At 46.8% G+C, this 15,113-nt stretch overlaps 1 protein-coding gene across 11 annotated transcripts in view; it reads left to right on the forward strand.

The window, feature by feature from the left end:
- FOXN2 (forkhead box N2) overlaps nucleotides 1–15,113 on the forward strand; it is a 96,843-nt gene that overhangs the window by 58,323 nt on the left and 23,407 nt on the right. The window contains exon 1 of one of the 11 annotated variants that reach the window (XM_052682332.1): nucleotides 8,607–8,714. The exons of 8 other annotated variants lie outside the window; for them this stretch is intronic. The gene's annotated coding sequence lies outside the window, so the exon portion shown is untranslated. Of the gene's footprint in view, nucleotides 1–8,606; nucleotides 8,715–9,199; nucleotides 9,320–14,245; nucleotides 14,302–15,113 lie in introns of those variants that run through there. 2 more of the 11 variants (XM_052682344.1, XM_052682341.1) reach the window with 2 other exon arrangements.

Below are 15,113 nucleotides of genomic sequence, written 5' to 3' on the forward strand. Positions count from 1 at the left end.
ACTGGGGACAACTGTGCTGGAGCCTGAATTCCCTTCTGATCCCTTATCCCTTCTTGCAAGGGTTAGGGAAAGTCCCCCCATGGCAGAAGCAGTTCTTATTGCACGAGTACCTGTGCAAAAGCTGCTATTGAATTAGTGCATCCAATTACAGACATTGCCACTGACTATATGAAGGAAAATTATTCTGAGGCCAAATCCTAAACCAAGAAAGATACCCAACAAAGTCCTGGAAAATTCACTTGGATAAGAATTATGTGATTGAACCTAGCTATTTCTAATTGCTGTTCTTCACCCTATTGTATCCCCAGTTATTTAACCTGAACATGAGCACAGATGTCCCCAAATGTATAGGGGATTTTGAGTGGTACACAGAGAAAATCTCTGTCAGGGATGAAAAATTTGTAAACTGCTGCTGAACTGTAACCAGTGCTCCATGCAATGCAGAAATTGATTGTTAAGTATAATGTTCAGTGATAAGTGTTCTGACTATGGGCATTCTAGCAAATTGTAATATGTGGATGTAGTAAGATCAGAGGAATATTAGTTCCATCTTAGATAATCTCAAACTTTGATGCCAGTGGGGGATAGAGAAAATCTTTCCCATGAAGTTTCATAAAACAACAAAACATGTCATTTTTGAAAAGTAAAAATAGTGTATGTACATAACAGAGAATACGCATCACTGACTTCTGATGTTTTAATGAACTCTGTGGTATAACCCTTGGACAGAACAGCTCCAATTAACCAATTTAGGGTGATGACAGGCTCATAACTGAATCTCATAAAACTTTCTATTCTTTCTCTCTGTTGCATGTTCAGTACACTCTATGCTCAGTGCACAAATCACAGGGCTGAAGGACCATCTTTGCCTTTTCTCCAACTTTTTGTGAAAGCCAACAATAATAACCTAGAGAGGAGTAAAAAAAGGAGTGATGTGAAAGTCTGAAATTGTCCCCATGTTGCTGAGTGTGGAATAAGGCTGGAGAAACTATGGGAGGGAAGATGGATGGAAGACAAGAGGCTGGAGATGGCAGAAGCTGGAGGAGGGTGGACCAATGGGAGTGGAATGAGATTCACAACTACAGTGTGCATGGCCAAAGCCAAGCTTGGTTTCGATGTCCAAGGCTCCGAAGAACCTCTCTTTCAAAGTGTCACTTCACTGTACTACAAACTTTGAAGGTGTTGTTTTTGGTTTTTTTTAGAGTTTCCATAAGCATTGAGTGAGATTATTCTTCTTCTATAATTTGGTTCTTGACTAAAACCAGACTTGGGCAGTGATCAGGACCCTCCCTGGACATTTGTGTGCAGGTACACATGACACCTCACAGAATTGCTTGGCGTCCTTTCCACATTCAGCACACCCACCACAGTAGCTGCTTTTTAGTGGGTTGTAAATTCCCACCCATTTGAAACATCCTTCCATCCACTGCTCAGACTTGGATGCCATGGTGATGTGTGTCTACAAGGCACTATGCTGCATGTGTCTAAGATGCATGGGGACCAGCTACTCAGCTGAATAGTTGTAGAAGCCTCTCAAGCACTCCAAGGGCCATCCCCCAGCTGGATATGTTAGCTTGTGTAGAGGTCTACCCTACCAGTCACGTAAAGGATGTCATTATTAGCACGAGTACCTCAGACACCCAGTAGATCCATGATCAACAGGTTTAATGTCAGAGAACAAGCTGTTGGTGCTTTAATAGTGAAGTGGGTTAAAACCTCGATTACCTCTGATTGATGGGTTTTGTGATATGCCTAGGATTGGCTTAAAAAAAAAAGGCTTGCTGTACTCAACTACAGCCATTAGTGGCATAAGGTTTGCTGGCCACAGTGAGTACATGAATATATCAACTGAACAAAATGCTGCATGATCATTATGCTGCTCTTAATCAACTGGACGGCACCTATCTGAATGCAACAGATAAATGCACCAGATGGTGCTGAATAGTCTTTCTTCTCTCCAAATAAGGCAGTAATCAACAGGACATCTGAGTCCAGTCTGATTTTCCGAGGCCTCATCCATCTCCTGCTCTTACTCACAAGATTAGATTCAGTGCTAGGGCACTGAAGAGAACAAGTTTAATTCCACAGCTGGGAGTTTCAATGCAGTTGATCCTTCAGCCCTGCACGTCCTACCCAGACAATGAAGGAGTGAATTCTTGTTTAGAGAATAAACATGACTTTCAGTTACCCCTTTTCTCCCATGACTTTTATCCCTGAATGATGCCAAGGTCACAAGCTGTTACTTTTATCTACTTGGTATGCCCTCATTTAATTTTTACATATCAGCCACTAAGAAACAATCAGCAGGAGACCTGCCAGCCCCCAGACACGTGGTGATAAGGATTTCAGAGTTTGTTAGTAAAAAAAAGTAAAACAAAAAAAAAAAGTGGTTTGGGTTGTCAAAGGCAGTGCAACAACCAGACACAACTTCTTTGACAAATATTTTTCTAATATTTTCAGATATGGGATCTGCTTAAAGTTCTTGACTGGAACAGGATGTGAATTTTCCAGCTTGGTGCTGGAATACCATCTATGTGAGGGTGACTTTCTTCAGCTTGGGAAGATCATCAAAAATTGTTTTGCTGGTATGAAATCAGCCACTGCTATCTGCCTTGTACAAGGACAGCACACCTCGATTTCTCTTGCATGAGGAAAATTTCAAGTTACTTTGTGCGTGAAACTCAGACAAGTGGTAACTTTCTTGCAAACAGGCTGCAAAACTGTATTTACTAATACATCCCTATTAGGCATGGCCTGAACGGAGAGGACCTGGAATTCAGTATTGCTCTTTTAAGAGCTCTTATCATTACATAAAGTCCCTGGAACCACTAACTTGGACTGCCTGGGTCATTTGATACCAGCGAGAGCATAACTGTATAGCAGCCTTCTGATTTGAAATGAAATTTGTTGATACAATTGACGATATTGACAGTAATTGACATGAAAGAGTTGCACAGAGAGCCTCGTGTAAAAGGTGTAAGATATTTGCAGTCCTGTTTACCCTATCCATAATCCCATTCCTTCAGTGGGAAAGGTGACCCTCTGATAGCATCTCTTCAAGCTGCCTTCCCTGCAACTGCTGTGGAAAGTTTGAAGTTGCCTCTTGATCTTGGACTGACCGCTGGGAGGGCATCACCTCAGGCTCACCAATCTATCTAAGGGAAGCCCAAAGATGTCTGAGAGCAAAGCAACAGCTCTTATGTTATGTCTCTAATTCAGCCAAAAACATGATAGCTGAATGAAAGCAAATTGCTTTGGGGATTGTTGCAGAGATGCTGAACCCCAGCCCTCCACAGTGCAATGATGCTGTTTCCCTTTCGGTCCCTCCCTTTATCAACCTACCTATCTTTTAGAGGAGCCTGTAAGAACCGGCTGCCACAGACACTATGTTGCAGTAAAGCACTTATGAAGGTATTTAGGTTAAAGATCACTTAAGTAAAACCTTATATAGAAGTAAAACAATGTGCAGTAAGGCTGGGGGTAGCTTTCTTTCTTTTCTTTTTTCCTTTCTTTTTTTTTTTCCCCACTGGTCTTTAATTCATACTTGTTATTTTGTATAATTATGTAAGTCCATGAAACCTTTGTAACAGAGAATGAACATCTCGTACTAAAATCAAAACAAAATACTTCCCATTAAAAATCCTCAAGATCTCTTTAAGCAGCAGAACGTTCAGGCAGATATTCAAATCCAGGTGAGAACTCGACCTATTGCCATCTGCCTTAAAATTTTACAAGTCAGTATAAAAACGAACCACAAATTCATTTCAAGTAGTGCAGGATGCACAAACACAACAAGTTGAAAGCCAATTGTTAAACAAGCAAGTGCTCCCCTAATTGTGACTAGAACAGAGCACCATAATACAAGGTGAAAATAAACAGAAAGCAAACAGAACACCATTGATTGAGTTCTTCATTATCTAGCATAGCTTTTAATGGAGGAACCTGCATGTGTGCCATTGCTCTTATCTCACTAAAGGCAGTATGCACACACTGTAAAAATCAGTCTCTTCATTTTCTGCTTGAAAAGATCATTGTGGGGGAAAAAAAAAAAATTGTCAGGGAGTGGAGGTCATGCTGATTTATTGGCAATTAAACCTGCAGGATTTCTGCACTCCTTTCAAAACAAAGTATCTCTGGGTAATTCAGCCTGGCAGATTACATAGTGGGCTATCTACTAAAATGCATGAATCTTTTTGTTTGTGCACAACAGAAACAATTGACTTGGTCTTATTTAGGAAATTGCTATTATTTTCTGTAAGGTATTTCTATTACCCATGAAGAGAAGGAGGTAAGTAATCTCTTAAAAATGCAAGATTCTCTCCAATAGCAGAAGTGCTGGTTTTATTTCTCATCCATTGTTAAGAATAGAAAGCCCTCAGATGAGCTTCCTCCTGCGTAAGAGTATATAGATGGCTCTGCAAAATGCATAGCAAAATGCCGAGGGAGACCACATTTGCTTTACTCCTGTCTGATTTACCCATCCTTGAGGAGGTTCTTCTGCACAGGTTTTGACACCAGGCTGATCTTGGGTCTGCTTTTCTAGCTGTATCATTTAGAAATCTGGCAAGTGTACCTTTAATTGACACAGCTGAATAGCTGGCAAAATATACGCTATTCTGTCTTGGCAGAACTGTCTCAAGCAGGTTTGGGCTTCTGTAATTTTCTGAGATAGCGTTCCAAAAAAAAAAATACAAATATAATTGATATTCCCACTCTCATATCAAGAATGTCAAGGTCTTTCTAACACAGATAACTTACTGGCTCCAAGCAGTTTTAGATATCCAATGTTTTAGAGTCTCAGTGTTTCAGTGGACATCCAAAACATGCACACTGCTTCTTAGAAATGCAGCAGGGATACGTCAAGCAGGGATACCTCAAGCAGAAGTCAGCTCTGGACACCCTTCCTGTCAGTGTGGTTGTATCAGACTTCATATGGTTTGTAAACACCAATAGAGTGTTATTTACTCTCAGAATGATATTGCCACTATGACTTCCTTTATAGATATTTGCTTGTCTGAGCTCTGGGTCAACTCTTTAGAGGTAGTGTGTGGTGAAGGGTGTGTTTTGGGAGATGTTTGGTGATCCCCCTTCGATCTTAGAGGGGATTTGTAAGGGAAGAAGAAACAGAGAGCACATTGAGTCCCTAAAATGAGGGAGTTATGGCTTGTCTGAATGTACCTACAACCAGTCTGGAACAAGAATCTCAAGCACTGAGTCCAATTCAGGTCATAGCAAGAGATGAGGGAGAGCCGAGGTGTCAGGTATAGAAATGGTAAAAAATAATGCATTCTACAGCACCCCTTGTGACTTTGCCGAGAGTGAGGGAAGAGATCAGATGTAGCAGATGTCCACTGACACAAGCAGAAAGTTACCATGTGGGAGCTGTTTAGGCAGGCAGACCAACCCAAAGAAGCAGGAAGTCCCTTTGAAGTCATCACTTCAAACAAGTTGTCGATGCAAATCTGAGATGCTCCTAGCAAGCAGAAGTCCTGGAAGAATCAGGTGTCCAAGCAGAGCCAGAACAGCATTTCTCTAATGCTAAGCAGGGATGGAAATCCCTGGGCAGAAACAAAGGTCAGCCAGATACTGAGAACAGCACTCTTTCACTGCTTTGGAGGAGGCAGTGCTGTTCCTAATGTGTTAGTGCATTACACAGTGATGTACGGCTGTAGGTTACTGCGACTAAAGGGACAATGGTTTGGTGATGCCAGGTGAGGAGACACTGTAAACTCAGGTTGAAAGTTCACATACGTTGCCAAAATCCTAGCATGGTATCGTGGGCTTGTTGGCTCTGTGCCAGTCTTACTGTCACACGTCTGTGCCTTTCAAACTCTTGCCTCTGTGCAAATTCTCTGCTTACCCTTCCCGGCTCTGCAGCCTCTCAGGCTGTAAGTATTCCTACACACTGACACCTTCCTCTCCTTGCTCCTCAACTGACAGACTGCACAACACTGCACAGACCTGGCTCCAGAGTCAACCTGTACCGAAATGAGAGCCAGCTTCACAACGTGGAGTGCCCCTGCCCTTCTGCAGCCCAGCCCAGACCTCAGGACTTGCTGTGTCTCATGGAAAGCATCAGTCCTGCAGGTTCTTGCTGGTAACAGGGCTGTGAAATCAACAGCACCATTGTTGTGCTATAAATCTCAGGGTCCAAGCGGTGAATAGTTTGCCACTAAGGAAAGCCATTTTAGCAGTCTCATTAATGCTTTCTTTTTTTTTTTTTTCTGGTATCTCTTTCTGGGCCTTCAGCCAGGTCTTTGCACTTTGCCAGCAGATCAGCATGGTGCTGGCTGCACCCTGGCCCTCCCTTGGTCCCCACTCTGTTCCATTTGGGAAGGACATGCTTCATCAGGTATGGCTGATAGGCCCATAGAGAGTCCTTCTCCCAGGAGAGCAGAAACGGTACAGGAGCCTGGAAGCGGACACCTGGTGAAGAGTCGCCCTGGCACAGCAGCTGTGATTGTCCTCGAGTGGGCAGTGCCTACAAGGACAGGCCTGGAGCAGAGCAGCAGCAGCTGCAGTAGCCTTCACTCAGTCTGCTTGAAGTCTGAGTGGGTAACAGCAGAAGGAGGAGGGGGGGTGGACACCTCCTGCCACTTCCTCAGTATCTCCCTCCACTCCACCTTCCCTATGCCTCCTGCAGCCACCTCTGGAGCTCTGCAGGAAGCAGTATGAACATCCTGGGGAGCTGTGTGAAAGCACCATGGCTCACATCTCCCCTTTATTTTGAATCTCTGCTTTCTTGTTATGTCTATCAGAGGAGCTCAGGCTTTCTTAGTTGCTGCTTTGCTGTAGGTTTTCTTCAGCAGCTCTTATTCTTGCCAGCATGCAGTAGAATACCAAGATGCTCTGGAGTCCTTGTGACAACGCTCAGGGAGTGAGAGGGAGACCAAGGCAGTGGAACAAGGTAAATTGCAGCAAAGAAAAATTTAATTGCTTCAATCCTAAATTTCAGAACAAACTGCTTTCAAGGATGTTGCACAAAGCAGGCTGGCAGGTCAGCCTCCATGCTGCAGCTCCTCACGGCTGAGCAGATGAGTGGCAGGGCATCACAGGTGGCCTTGGCTCTGCCCAGCACTGCCACTCCTGGCCCTGCACCATCTGCTCCCTCTTGCTCTCACGAATTGCCCACAGAATGTATCAGGCAAACTCATAGTGAAGCAAGGATGAAACTCAGTGGTGACACCAAGCAGAGAGGTGAGAATGGACATCATCCTCAGTGGCTAACAGCAGTGCTTTCCTGCAAAATACATGGAAGTATCCCTTTCAGGTGGCCAACTGGCACTCTCTGACTTTTGGCTGAGCCTGCTTGCTCTGCTGAACTTTTAAAAATGCATGGCCTCATAGTCCACATGATGTCAGGTGGGGACGTGGCAGCACAGGAAAAATATGGAGATTTTGGAGAGGATCCAAAATGGAGGGAGGGCATGAAGATGCTCAGAGGGCTGGAGCGCCTCTCCTATGAAGACAGGCTGAGGGAGCTGGTCTTGTTCAGCCTGGAGAAGAGAAGGCTCCAGGGAGATCTCATTGTGGCCTTCCACTATTTGAAGGGAGCTTACAATCAGGAGGGAGTCCAAATTTTACATGGGCAGATAGTGATAGGCCGAGAGTGAAGGGCTTTAAACTTAAAAGAGGGGAGGTTTAGCTTATATGTTAGGAAGACATTCTTCACTCAGGTTGGTGAGGCCCTGGCATCCACAGCAGAGCTGCAGGTGCCCCATCCCTGGAGGTGCCCAAGACCACACTGGATGAGCCCTGGGCAGCCTGAGCTGGTGGGGGGCAGCCCTGCCCACAGCAGGGGCTGGGGCTTGGGAGGTGCTTTAGGGTCCCTTCCAACCCGTAGTTCTATGATAAACAGAGAGATGATTCCAGCAAATGCTTGGTGGGGGAATTTCCTTGAAATGCTCACACTTCCCCATCCTCCCTCACAAAAAGAAATTGCTGCAATGCATCAGGGGCGAGCGAAGGCCGTGCCCTTCAGCAGGCAGGGCAGCCTCGCAGAAGCTGAACAAACTTTTTGCAGCAGAACTTGTTCCTGCTGCCTGTGAATGAGTTCCCAGCTCCTATCATTATGTTGCAAAGCCACGAGTGCACGCAGCCCTGTGGGCTCTGCTGAGCAAACAGCCCTGCAGAGCTGAGAGCAGGAGGCACGGCCGTGCACAATGCAGGACATGGCAGAGCAAACATGGCAGCGTGCGGGCGCTGCAGCCCTATTCTTTGTGCAGTTGACATAAGGAAACAAACAAAAAAAGAAGCGGTTTTAAACTGTGAGGAAGGAAAGCCCCACGCTGTGATCTTCAGGATAAAAAGAAATAGGCAAAAAAAGAGGCAAAAGCGCACAGTTGGGCAACCAGGGATGCGAGGGAAGAGGAAAGGGAAGTAAAACTGCAAAGATCCACGTTTCTAACTTCGCTGCGTGCGTGCGGGGAGCGTTCTCTTATTGGTTTCTTTCTTTAGGAAACGAAGCCGGGCAGAAAACTCGTGCCAAGCGGCCGTGCATCGCTCCGAGAGGGCCGCCCCGGCTCCCGGCCGCCCCCGGCAGGGCGCTGCGGGGCGGGAGGCGGCGAGGCGGGGCGGGGCGAGAGGCGGGCGGGCGGCCGGTTGCCATGGGGAGGCGGGGAGGGAGGCGCCGCCGCCGCAGCTGCTGCTCCCTGACACATCCCCCCGCTGCCATATTGTGCCCGCGCTCCCGGCAGCACGGCTTCATGACCGCGGTGAGTGAGCGGGGCGGGCAGGCAGGAGCGTCTCCTTCCCATCCTTCCCCGGTTTGTGGTGGTTGGTTGGTTTGTTTGTTTTTTTCTCCTCCTTCTTAATATTATTTTTGGAGGATCCGAAAGGTTTTCACCGGGAAGCGGCGCGCGGCGCCGGGGTGGCAGCGCGGGGAGGGCGGGCGCCCCGCGGCTATCGCGTGACGGAGGAACGCGCCGCGGCCACGCGGCCGTGCCGGGCGGCGCCGAGCGCACAAAGCCTGGCGGCGCTGCGGGGTGCCGGCTCCGGGCCCCGCGCGCCTCCCGCCGTCCCGAAATGGCGCCCCCGGGGCGGCCGGCGGCGTGCGGCAGGAAGCGCGGCCCGGCACCGGGCGGCCCCGCCCCCGCCGCTCTCCGCCTCCCCCGGCGAGGGCTCGTGGCGGCCGTGCGGGTGGCTGCCGAGCGAGCGCGGCTTCGCGGCGGGTCGGACGCGGCCGCGGCGGAGCGGTCGGGCCCGGCGAACGGCCCTACCTCGCTGGCTGGGCGGGAGTGAAGCTCTGGTGCGACACGTGGAGGTTGGAAACACGGGCTCGCGTTTTACTTGAACGCTCTGGGAGTAACTTTCTGGAGAGGTTCGTGCCTGACCTGCGATACGAACTGCGAATCGTGTTACGGTGGAGTCGTGTTTGAATGGACCTGAGGAGCGGTTGGGCTGTAGTGTACCGCCGTGTGACTCACTGAAGTCAACTTCTGGTCTTTGGTTTGGTTTGGGCTCTTGCTTCGTCCTAGGAATTGAAGATGAATCTGTTAGAAGTGAAGCTGGTGTGGCCTTACGTCACCACGTTTGGAATAGAGTTGTGGTAGTTTTATGTACGGCTGTGGTTTGTTTCTGTTTTTCTGCTTTGTCTTGTATTTAGTTGTTTTTAGCAGGTGCCCCTGACCTTTCCCACCTCTGCAGCAGACAGCTGGACGCGGCAGCTCAGGGCTGAAAGGTGCACAGCAACAATGAGCGGCACAGTTTCAGTCGGTGGGTGTAGCTGAGCAGCAATGTCCACAGCACCGTGGGATTTGAACAGGACCCTTAAAGGCCATCTAGTCCCAGAGTCCCATCCAGCCTGACTTTGAATGTCTCCAAGGATGGGGCATCCACCATCTCTCTGGGCAACCTGTGCCAGTGCCTCACTAGTCTTAGTGTAAAAATCTTCTTTATATCTGGCTTAAATCCTCCCCTCTTTTAATTTGAAATCATTCCCCTTGCCCTCTCACAACAGACCCTGCTAAGGAGTTTGTCCTGTTCTTTCTCACAACCCCCCTCTAGGTACTGAAAGGCTGCCCTCAGGTCACTTCGCAGCCTTCTCTTCTCCAGGCTGCACAGCCCCAGCTCTCAGCCTGATGTAGAGGAGGTGTTCCGTCCCTGGAATCATTTTTGTGGCCCTCTTCTGGACATATTCCAACAGCTATGCATCTCTCCTGTACTGAGGACTCCACATCTGGGTTTGATACTCCAGGTGAGGTCTCACAGCACAGAGCAGAGGGGTAGGATCACCTCCCTCGCCCTGCTGGCCATGCTGCTTTTGATGCAGCCCAGGATCCAGTTGGCTTTCTGGGCTGTAAGGGCTCATTCCTGGCTCGTGTCCATATTGCCAAGTCCTTTTTGGTAGATGTTGAGCTGTGTCTTGGCTTTTGAACAAGAAGGGCAGAGGTAGTAGTTCTCACACCAAATGTTTGAGTTACCTAAAAGATACCTAGGACTTTTCTATGCTTTTTAGATCTTAATTTTTTTTATTAGTTTGGATTGGTTTTGTTGATTTGCTTGAGCTCTGATGCTGTCCATCACCTTTCTGCTTGCAGAGTGTGGTGAGGATGCTGTGTTCCTCCCAGCTACAGTGCTGCATTGGAGAGCAGAGTAATTTGGAACTGGAGATGTGTGGCTCCCTGTACTCAGGACAAAGCCTGGCTGATGTCTTTGTTGCCAGGATCTAGACCAGAGAATTAAGTTGGAACCCCCTTATGTGCTGCAGGCTAGGCTGTACTGACAAAGCTATGTAGGGATTGCTCAGCCCAAAAGCAATGTGTTTTATCCCAAAAGAGGCACCAACTAAGTAGAGTGCTGATTCAAGAGCTCCATCTGCCAGGAGTTTTCTTCTTGAACAGCCTTCCAGTTGCTTCTGGGAGCATGGGATGATAGGTGCTGGCGTTGCCAGCAGCTGTCAGTGTAGGAATGCACCAGCCTGGTAAGTGACTTAACAGGTACAGGAATGTGCACTACCACAATAGAAGGAGTGCCTGGCAAAGGATTTAGTTCACACTGATTAGAAAGTGAAGCAGTTCTTGCATGGGAATGTTGATTTCCATAAAAACATCAGCAGTTGTTATGCTGTTGTCATAGGATTTCTCCTAGCTGGATCACAACCTGTGAGGTGACAGAACCAGGTGTTGGAAGAGGTGACAGTGTGACACTGTGCATCTCTTATGCTGTGTTCTTCATGGAGATATTTGTACTGCCCCACAGTAAAAACAAGCTGTGTAAATACAGCCTTCCTTCCCAGGCTGTTTATCAGTGATGAGCAGTCCTTAGGCCTTTTTGTCTCCTGAGTGGAGTCTGTCAGCTGCAAGGATGGAGCAGGACACACCTTCATTTACCTTCTGACAAAGGTGTAAATTTTACCAGTTTTATTCCATTTGGCTCCTTGAGTTTTCTTTCGGTTGTTTCTCCCTATGCAGATGTATTCTGCATGTGCTCGTGCATGAGATGTCACAGTGCTAGTTGTAACCCATTTACTTTATGGAAGGAAGTAGGTAGGGGCTGGGACAGTTGTTGAGTCTACCTCGTGTGTCTGTAGACAATTAGATGGTGTTGTGCAACTTCCTGTGCAGAAATCCTGCTGTCAGTGGTGCTTCCGTGACTCATGGAAACATGCTGCTTTGTCTTTCAACAAGTGTGCACTTGCAAACTGCACACCTCATCCTGCTCCCTCTATAATAGATTAAAGGATTGATTTCTGTCTTAGGCTTCGTGTGTGCTGTGTATGTCTGCTCCCAGTTTCTTGACTCCAGAGGAGACAGCCACAAGTGAAACAAGGAATGGCTGAGGTGATGCTCTGCTGTCTCTGGATGGACCTTTTCATACACCTTTATTTATTCATTCGCTGTTATATTGTGCTGTTCCACGTGCACGCTGAGCAGTGATAAACCAACTTTCTCTTACTGTGCTGTGTAAAAGCACATAGTGATACTCCAGGGCACTTGCAAAAGACAATTCAAGTCAGCTTGCCTGTGCCTTAGTAATAAATTACTTGAGGAAGCACTGCTTGATGCTGGATAGCATCCTTATGACCTCTGTTGCTTTGCCTTCTTCCTGTAAAATGTTATGACCTCCAAAGCACAAGCCTTGGAGCCTGCTCTGGAAAAGAGCTGCTGAGGGCCTGGAGGTGGCTGGGAGGGCTGGCTGCTGTGTTTAGGGGGAAATGTCTCTGTGACAGAATATTACTTGGTGCCAGATTCATTTTAAGGAAAGCTTTTGCAATTTGTGCATGTGTAAGGTGGTATATGCAAAAGCTCAGTGATGTGGATTTCTGCTTCTTTCTGATGTGTTCCTAAGTTCAACTTACCTTCTTTCTCTTTAGAAGTTAGGGCACCTTCGGAACACATTTATTCATTCAGCTGCTGCTGCAGGGGTCACCCCTTTCCCACCATGCCCTTTGTGGCAGGCAGGGGAAAAGCAGTGCTCTCCATCTCTTCATTGGCATTGAACCCAGCTGTCCACACCAGAGCTACCAACTGGCACAGCTCGATGTGCCTCTCAGCAGCATCGCTGGGCAGCTTTAACTCTGCTGGAGAGGCTGTTTTCCATCCATTAAGGGCTGGATTGGAGGTACTCAGGCACATTCCTACTCTGTCTTTGTATTATTTGACTTCTTTTCCACCACCTGAGCATCCCACCTGTGTATATCATGTCAATTGCAGTTGCTTTTCTTTCTCTTTGTTTTGTGAACTTTGTGAGGTGTGACTCAGTGTATTCCCAAGGCCTATCTCCAGGAGCAGTTTGTCTTGATATCATGCTCAGGCTTTGTTTGTTTTATCAAATCATTTTTAGTGCATTTCAGGCTTGCACTTTGTAGCTACTTTTAGTTTCTCTATTAATGTGGTTGTTTGCTTCCTTTTTTCAGCTGTCTGTTGCTCCTCTGCATTGTGCTTATATCTGGGGCAAGCATGTAGTTGTTTAAAGGGTAATTACTGTCCACAAAGATTGCCCATTGACTGAGAAACTTGCACAGACCCCAGCTGTGAGCTGGGAAACTTGTGGCCAGGCAGCAGCCCTCATCCACATGCTGATGAGGCAAATTGACCTATCCAGCTATCAGAAAACATGGTTTGTTTGGGGGATGTTGACTAGTCAAAGTACGAGCCAGTTTGCTTTTGGACTTTTGACCGTGCTGTATGAGAAGTGTTTAATGTCACCTGGTGTTTCCATAGCCTCGCCTTATTACCACAGGTGCCTTTCCATTACAAACAAAGCTTACTTCATCCATAGCATTTCACTGAAGCTGTGCCCTTCAGAATGCAGGGTTCTGTGTGATAAAGTGGATGGCTTTTCTGTAGAAGAGACACGGTTGGCCCAGTTGTTCCAGTGTGTGGTTGTTGCATGGAAGAAAAAACAATTTTGTGCCACAACTGTTGTGAGCAGAGGGATTATTCTGGCATCATTTTAGAACAAATGAAACGGCTAAGTTCAGAGAGAGCTGGCCAGTAGCATGTTTGGTGGGTGTTGTGTTATTGTTACTGGAACAGCTGGGGAGATGGGCAGCGTGGGGACAGGAACGTCGTTCTGCTTTGCCTTGGGTTCTTTGTGTCTGCCTGGGATGACAGGAGCTCTGTGAGCAGCGCCTGAGTGTTTCTGAGGATGCAGGCTGGTGTTGCTCATCCCTTTGGCATGTCTCAAGGTATATCAATGCTAGTGACTTCTGAGTTTTGTTGCCTTTTTAGTGGTTTCCTTCTTATGGAGCTTTCAGGATATGGCTTAAAAGAAAATGAAGCATCGATGCAGTAGTTCCTGTCCTTGCTGGGCAGCAAGAATTCCTGAAAAGCCCTCTCAGAGTTTAGCCAGACCTTAAATAGTAAGAGGAAAACTTGAACTTGGGAAGCAGTAACTGGAAAACAGCAATTAGTGACGACTTGGCAATTGCTAAGCTGTAACGTGGAGTCTGCTTTGTGTTTGGTTCTGATGTTGCCTTTAAATTAAATTTTACATAAGGGTTGCTTCAGGTAAGGTTTCAACTTGGTGGTTTTCAGTTGGAAAGTAGATGTTCTGGTGCTTTAAGGCTGAAGAAGGCTGACAAGCTGCATGGAAAATGGAGCATTATGTTTCAAGTGTTGGGAAATTGTTACTGACACCAGCTGAAATGTAGCTATAAGGATATTCTCTTGTGTTTCAAGGGGATGGTAGAGAAATGCGTAACAGTTAGCCTGGAAAGGAAATTAGCATCAGGCAGTCTTTGCCAGGCATTTGTTCAAATGACTCATTTGTGAATGGCTCACTTCTTTATTTGCATTTTCAGTTCATTCAACAGCATACAGAATTTGGTACACGGCTGGTACCTTTTGTCTTTGCAAGGTAAGCCATTTACTATTGACTGCGAAGGGTTTTTCTTAATCAAAAACGTTTTTTCTCCTTCATTGACACCACGGCTTTTTTAAAATGGCGTAGATTTCCCTCTTATTTCTTGTTTTCCACTTCCCGGTTTCTCTGTCAGACTGTTTTCATGTGCACATGTTAAACTCGAGGTGCAAGGAGCCAGGTCCCAGGCTGGCTGCAGCCTTTGGGCAGCCCTGCGTTTCCCAGCCCGCTGCTGGCAGCACTTATGGATGTGACCCAATGGCTCTGGGCAGCGAGACCTACAGGGCCCAGCTACCTGTGCCTGTCTCAGTTTATATATAATTTCGGTTAAAAGCACTTATACTCACTCACGTGTGTGTATGTGCGTCTGTTGGGTTAACTGACTTTTTTTTCCACACAGTTTGGAGTTGGAAGTAAATGATCTTTAGGGTCCCTTCCAAAACCCAAGCCATTCCACCACTCTGTTAGATGTCAGATGAAATCTCTTCCCCTTTTGCCTTCCCTTCCCTGGGCTATGATAAGGTTTTATCTCCCTTCTGTTCTTAAATTGTGCAGAGTATTTTTTTGTAGCTTTTTCAGATATTGGAAAATCAGGATTTTTTTTTTTTTTTTTTTTTTTCCCCCCCTCTGTGTAATTAGGCGAAATGCTGTGGGAGGATATTGACATTAAAAGGGGAGAAGCTTGGAAATATTACTCCTGGAAACCCCGTTTCGTTTGAGCAGGATGACGAAGAAATGCTGAAGCTCCCGTGCTCTCTGTGTGGCAGGCTGGCTTTAAGCTGATAACCACCTTGAACAATTATTTCTCT

The sequence above is a fragment of the Tympanuchus pallidicinctus genome, unplaced genomic scaffold, assembly GCF_026119805.1.
Source record: "Tympanuchus pallidicinctus isolate F22 unplaced genomic scaffold, pur_lepc_1.0 scaffold1, whole genome shotgun sequence".
In the NCBI taxonomy this organism is placed as follows: Eukaryota; Metazoa; Chordata; class Aves; order Galliformes; family Phasianidae; genus Tympanuchus; species Tympanuchus pallidicinctus.